At 43.7% G+C, this 7107-nt stretch overlaps 1 protein-coding gene across 1 annotated transcript in view; it reads left to right on the forward strand.

Moving 5' to 3' along the window:
* The window catches only part of Creb5 (cAMP responsive element binding protein 5), a 394770-nt gene that overhangs the window by 16013 nt on the left and 371650 nt on the right, over positions 1-7107 (forward strand). The window lies entirely within an intron of this gene.

Genomic DNA, 7107 nt, shown 5'->3' on the forward strand with positions numbered 1-7107 from the left:
TCTCTCTCTCTCTCTCTCTCTCTCTCTCTCTCTCTCTCTCTCTCTCTCTCTCTTTTTAGAAGACTTCTGGGGATGATTATATGGGGGCCCAACAACAACACCCAGCACAAGGTAACACTTTTCTCTTTCCCTAGAACACTTCCAGGTTCTAAACCTGTGGCAGTCAGCCAAACAGACACAATCTTTCAGTGAGTATTTAAATGGATCACGTATCACAGAATGTAAGGGCTGAAAAGAAAGACAAAGCTAGACACGAGGAGAATGTGCACTCCGTGGCCTCTCTTATGAAGAAGTCTGGGACACAGAGATCTATTGACCAGAGTTATGATTCCCAAGGGAGGAGTGGGTGTGACATATTCTAGGCTACTGCCACCAAAGTCCTTGTGTGTTTGCTACGTTTGAGGAACTGCGAGGCAGGTGTCTGGAGGTTGTGAGAAAGCACAAAGTGGGCACTAAGTGTTCATCTCAGCTGTATAGGAAACCTTACATCGCTGTGAGTAGAGACTCATCAAGTCCAGTCTCTGTAGGACCTGAAGAGTTCTTGCAAAGGAACAGAAACCGCCTTCAATGCTGCAGTTAGTGAGTTGCCTCCTGGTCAGACTCACTTTTTTTTGAAGACCTCTTTTGCGGGACTGAAGAGCAGACTCTAGGAACAAGGGTGGTGGTATGGAGTGGGAATTTGTGGGAGACACAGTAGGAGTTGGATTGTTGGATTCGGGCTGACGGTAGAGTGGAGAGGATTTGCTGAATTGGTGTGGGAATGAGTCAGGGAAGATGGCGAGGTTTCTAACCCAAGACTAGAAAAAGGGAGCTGCCTTTGGCTGAGATGAGGGAAATGTAGATGAAAGACAAGCTGAGAGGTGGGGACATCCAAATCTCAGTTTTGGTGTGTTACGTATGAGGAAGAAGACAGTGAGATGCTATTTGTGGAACTTAGGGAAGCAGGTTCAAATTGGGATCACCCTCTTGGATATCCCAGAGCCCTGTCTCATCTGGTAACACACAGACAGACCTTCATTTGCCAGGCTCCGCGGTGCCACCATGTCAGGTTCTGGGGCCCTTGCACATGCTGTCCCGTTTATGGATACTTTTGCCTGGAATACTCCTCAGCTTCCCCAGTTTTTAGCTCAACTTGGACCGCTGCTCCCTTGACCTTTTTGCCTTATGGCATTTATCGGTCTTCAGTTTTGTGTGGTTTTTAAGTTAAAGCCTGTGTTTCTCCTAGAATCTAAAATCTGCAGCGTTAGTAGTCAGACACACTTTGCTCAGCCCCATTCTGCCAGCCCTGTTCAGTATTTGACAAATGAGTGGTTGGCTATTCTTGCACCTAATCATTTCTTATCTTCCTAAAATGCACACTGGGGATTCCTTAAGGTCTCCTGGGCCTTTGTGAACAAATACTTCTTTACTAGGGGTTGCTGAGGAAGGACCAAATCACCCTCAAAGGCTGAGTGATCACTTGACTGTGAAACTTTGCAAAGAAAAGAATTTAAGGGTTGTGCCAACTTCCTTTCAATACCCACCCCTCCTGTTTCCTTGTGGGTATCTTAATTGCATTTCTCTGGACACTTCTCTCCAGCCTCCCTGGATACTTTAGAGTGACCTTTGACACACCTACCCCTTACTGTTTGACCCTGAATTGGGGCCAATGAGGCCAGACCTGGCAGGGAGCCTAGTGGGGGCTGGGGAACCTGTGAGGGCTAAGGGGATATGAACATGCTAGCTGATGAGCTGGACTGTGATGACCCTGCATCCTGGAAGATTATTGAAAATAATTCCCCAGGGAAAAGAATTGATTTACCAAGAGTGGGTCGTTAGATTAGGAAAGAGTTCAGATCTTTTGTCTTTGCCAAAATAAAGCTATAATAAAGGATGGGGTTAAATTTGGGAATGAGTTTCTTACTGTCACTGAAAAGCTAGTGTGAGCTACCAGGGCACCTATGATTTTGGGGGGAACACACACACTGATTCCATGTACATGTCTGCTCATGTGATGAAGAGGTTGCTGACTGACTCACTTTTAAGTATGTATCACTTGGGCAACTTGAATGAAAGAGGTTCAGTCCTTTTAGATAAGCTGTAGGAGACATCCACTCAGCCAGTGTGCCTCGGAGCATCTGTGAACCTCACAGGGAGGAGATACTGAGGCAGGAGGGACTGAATAAGAGAGAAAGTCCTTGCAGTCATGGAACTTAAGCCATCTCCTCATTGGTATCATGTCTGTTTATATACTCCTTGTCTTTTTTTGGATGAGGTGGTGATGAATGTGGAGTACCAAGTAGGTTTTACAATTCTATATACATGATACATGATGAATGACTACTATGATTTTGAGTGTATAGTAAAGCAATTGCTTTAGTTAGCTGTTGCTGTGTAACAAATGACCACTTCCTGCCCCGTAGACAGCATATGATTATCCCAGAGTTTCTCTGGGTCATGAATCTTACTGTGGCTTCCTTGGGTAGTCAGGGTCTTACAAACCACATGTCTGCCAGGAGTGTGGATCTCCTCTAGCCAGAACTGGGGATGATCTACCGGCCAGCTCGTCTGTCTCCTGCAGGCTGTCTGTGATCAGATACAAGCTGACCTCTCTGGCTGTTGCCAGGCTTCACACCCTCATGGGCAGTGGCTATGTGGCATTATTTCCTCTCTCCTGGGTTTTTTTTTTCCATTGTGGAGGTCATACTTGGAGGCTAGCTTCCCTAAGAATAAGCAATGGCTCCAAGAAAGAGAGCAGGGAAGGTAGAAGTCTCAGTCTTCTTTTGGTCATCAACTCTCAGAAGCAAAATCCTTTTACTATTCATAATCTTGTTCTTTAGAACCAGGGCAATGGGTCTAGCCTGTACTCAAGGGGAGTACAACAAGTGGTGGCCAGAAGGCAGGGACAGCGAGGAGACACTCAGGCTGCTCCAGCATCCTTGCAGTAAACATCTTCAGCTGATGCTGTGCCTGAGCAATTACTGAGGTTACAACCAGTGGAAAGGAAAGGTCTGGAGGAAGTCGTTACCAAAGCGTGCCTAAGAAGACGTTAGGACAGCAAGGGAAGCAGTGTGGGGAGATAGAGACACTTAGGATTTGAGTTGTCATCAGTGAGGAATCCACATTCATTCTGATACCTCTGACCCCGACTCGTGTTTGGACACCCACAAATTCTGTTGGACAGAGTGAAAAATACTTTCCAAGTATTGAAGTAAACACTGGCCAGTTTTTCCTAAGCAGGAGTAGCAAGAGTGAAAAAATTTGAAGCGTGTTTTATTTACTGGTTCAGGTTGACATTCACGCACCTCATTATATTCCACCCAAACGTGAAAGCAAAGCCGATGTCAATTTCAATTTAATGCGGAGGAATAGATAAGGTACCAGGAATCCTAACACTATGCAAATGAGGAACTTTACAGCTGTTTTGAAAAAAGAAAAATGGGGCCTTAGAGATGGCTCAGCAGCCAAGAGCTCTTAGCTCTCTTGTAGAGGATTTGGCTTCAGTTTTCAGCACTTATATCAGGCTCTCTGTACTGTAACTCCAGTTCCAGGGGATCCAGTGGCCTTTGCTGCCTCTGCAGGTACTTGTAGAAGACTCTCATAGGCATGCACACACATGCAGCATTTGAAAGAATTAAAAAAGAAAGGAAAAATATGACCAGTTGTCCAGGAACAAATGCCCAGAGGCCCCAGGCAAACATCTAGTCACATTAGGACTGATGGGCCTGGGGAGGGATATAGGGTTTCATTCTAAGTGCAACAGCCTGCCACTGCAGGATTTCAGGTGGCTGCACATAGCTGTGCATTTTATTATTTTAATTTTATGGTACTTCTGACGGCATTAGCTGTACTTCATCTAGAGAACTGCTTTGTTTAACATCGGGTGCAGTGATTACACCACGTGCTTTATGCCTCTGAAGTGCTGTGCCCTGCAACCAGCCAATGGCCAAGGCCATGTGGTAGATGCATTTGAAATGAGGCTCCCTTCCATCTTACAAGATTCCCACTATGACATTAGTGCGCATGACAGAACCCAAAAGAAGTTCATTGAGAAAAACACTGAGTGTAGGAGTCTCTTGGCAGATTCTGTGCATATTTCCTTAAACAAGCAATACCTTCTTGGTTATGTCATTGATGGCTGCTGCCCGCATGCCGTCCTGCAGCATTTTGGAAAGCCGGCAGGCAGTTAGGTGATTTGACTGTGGTCATCTGGGATTTTAAGTGAGAAGGGAGTGTGTAAAATGTTGATGGGTACTTCTTCTTTTACCTTCAGATCCTAACCCTCAAGAGAACCCCGGAAAGAAGCAGTAGGGCTTCTATTTTCTCTGAAAGAGGAAAGGGAAAGGGAATGTTCTAGAGTTCTTAACACTGGAAAGAACTGGTCCTTTCCCAAACCTACTTGCTGGCAGGCTCTCCTCTGAGTCAACATGAATTTTTTAGAAGCTGCCTGTGGGATATGTGCCTCTCCTACTAGCTCATGGTTGCTGGGGGAGCTGAGGCAGGAGGATCTGGGCTAGAGATGCATTTTAGCCATCTTGAACCTAATCAGTGGCAGTCATGACAAGATAACTCAAGCTCAGGGTTCCCTTACTTTCTTCTATTGTATTTTAGAGGGAATCCTCATCTTCTGGTTCAAGAACATTAGAAATACAAAAGGCAAAACAAAATGTCTACACAGAAGCAGCCATGCTTGGAGATTTGGCTGCATTTCCTTCTTATCAGCCCCCCTTACCATCCATAGATTACATATGACTTTCTTTGGATTCTCTTTTTTTTTTTTTCTAATTTAACATGGCTTAAAATGAACATGTTTTATGGTTTCTCTTTGAACATGGTTGCAATGGCCGTGTAACCCTCCGTTCATCATAGGTGAACCATTTTGCTTCTGTAGAATGAGTCATCTGGGTTTAGTTTGTCTTGGTGATGAGGGATGTTGGGAGGACCCTGCAGACCACCTCTCTTTAGCCTCTTACTTTCTCCAAAGGAACTGCTCCAGAAACTGCATTGTGCTCTATGCTGCAACGAGCTCCCCAAAGCGTCTGTGTCCCTAGCCTTCTGCAGTCGCAGTCCAGGCTTCGCCATAATGCATCTTAGCCCCTGACCTCTAGCCCAGACTTGGGTATTGTTATTCAAAGGAAAAAAAAAAAACCCTGCCCCTTTGCTAAGTCAAACATTGTTTTAATTTAGCTTTTATTTGATTAAAAGGGGGAACTGAACACTGTTTCCTGTACAAATTGTCCATGTCTGTCCATATAATTTTGGGGCAATTTTTTTCTTTTAGAGTATTAATATTTACGGAAATTTATTTTTTGAAATATTAGAACATTATACACAGCTAATCTTCAAAGTCTAAAAACAAAAATGCAGTCCTATGCATTTTGTTTGAGTGTACATGTTTGTGTGTATGTCCACATGTGTGTTCCTAGACAGGCGTGTGTGTGTGTGTGTGTGTGTGTGTGTGTGTGGTGCATGTATGTGAACCTCTGTGTGGAGGCCAGAGGTCAACCTTCATAATGTTCCTCAGATGCAGTGTGCTTTCATTGGCCCAGAACTCATCACATAGCCTAAGATGACTGGCTCCAAGCCCCAGGGATGTGTCTTTTTCTACCTTCCTAGCACTACAAATGCTCCCTACCGTACCTTGCCTTTAAAATTTGAGTTCTGGAGGTGGAACTCAAGTCCTCATGCTTGCAAGCCAAGTGCCTGCCAAGAAGACTCTCTCTCCAGCCCCAGCCCTGTGCTTTTGCATTAGACAGGTATTGCAGAACATGTTTGTGGCTCTTAAGTCCTGGCCTTGTGTTTTATTTGCAAATCTTTACATGCACATCTTTATCGAGATTCAGAAATAACCCCACTTCAGCTTGCTACATCTGTAGCACCATTCATGTCCCTTCTATTTTTCTATCCTTCTACTGCAATAAAAGTTTCGAGAGATCCAGACCTCAGCTTATCTCACTTCACTCAACTCCACTTTTCTTGTGGCAGCCTGCCAGAGAAACCGCAGGCTGAAAAGAATAGCCTATGGAAAAAAACGGAAGGGGGTCACTAGCGCCAGTGGGGAGGAACAGTTGATAGGCAGAAAGGTCAGCTTCAGGCTTGTGCCACGTGAGGCATGACCTTCCCCTGCCAGCTGCAAGTGGGAGTGGGAGGTGCTGGTGCAGGGGTTCCAGGTGCCCCCCATTCTGCCCCTGAGGCTGATCTCAGCCTCTTCTCTACTGCCTTGTTTTACCATGGAGAGAATGATGCCTCAAAGGTATGCACTCATCAATCATTCTCAGAAACAGAAAATATAATTACTAATTATAGTGTTGAGGCCATTAAGTTATTCATTTTATAGGGCTTTAACCAAATGCCAAAATTTAGCACCCAGATCAATTTCTTGGAGAAACTTTATTATTATTATTATTATTATTATTATTATCTTGGCAGCTTGTTGGCAGTATTTATTTTACCTGATGTTAAGTGAATTCTTTAAAATACGGTAATCTGAAAATGTGTTGTATTTGGAAATGCTTTAGAATTCCAAGATGAGGGATTGGCAAAATAAGTATATTTTAGGTTCACAATAAGTTACTGTAACACTAATAAAATGGCTAAGTATTTTATTTCCCTGCCATCCAATAATGAAATAGCTAATATCCTAGACTATTGATTTTTAAGTCACATTAAGTTTTATTCTTCAGTGTGAGCCATACAGTCGAGGTAGTTATTTTACTGGTAAATAACTATACCTGACTATTACAGCTTACTTAGATATTGACTAGAAAACTTTGTGGAGGTAGAATGTTTAACAAGCAGCATGTTTGATGGAGAGCTGTCTGCTATTGTTTTAGGTTTGGGATTATTTGTTAATTTATTAGGAATCTTTCTGTAGTCCCATAAAATAATGTAGTTAATGTGGCTCTGAGGTGCCAATAGTCACACACACACACACACACACACACACACACACACTCAGCCTCTGTGATGCTTCTTGAATGCTACTACCTAATATTTAATTTAGTGTTTGTGCATCTTCGTTGGGCATACATACATTATAAGGGTAGGGGTGTAGTACTGAGGGACTCCTCCAAATTAATTCCTCTACAACCCAGAGGACTGAATATTTGAATAATGTTGGAATTCTTA

The sequence above is a fragment of the Mus caroli genome, chromosome 6, assembly GCF_900094665.2.
Source record: "Mus caroli chromosome 6, CAROLI_EIJ_v1.1, whole genome shotgun sequence".
Taxonomy (NCBI): domain Eukaryota; kingdom Metazoa; phylum Chordata; class Mammalia; order Rodentia; family Muridae; genus Mus; species Mus caroli.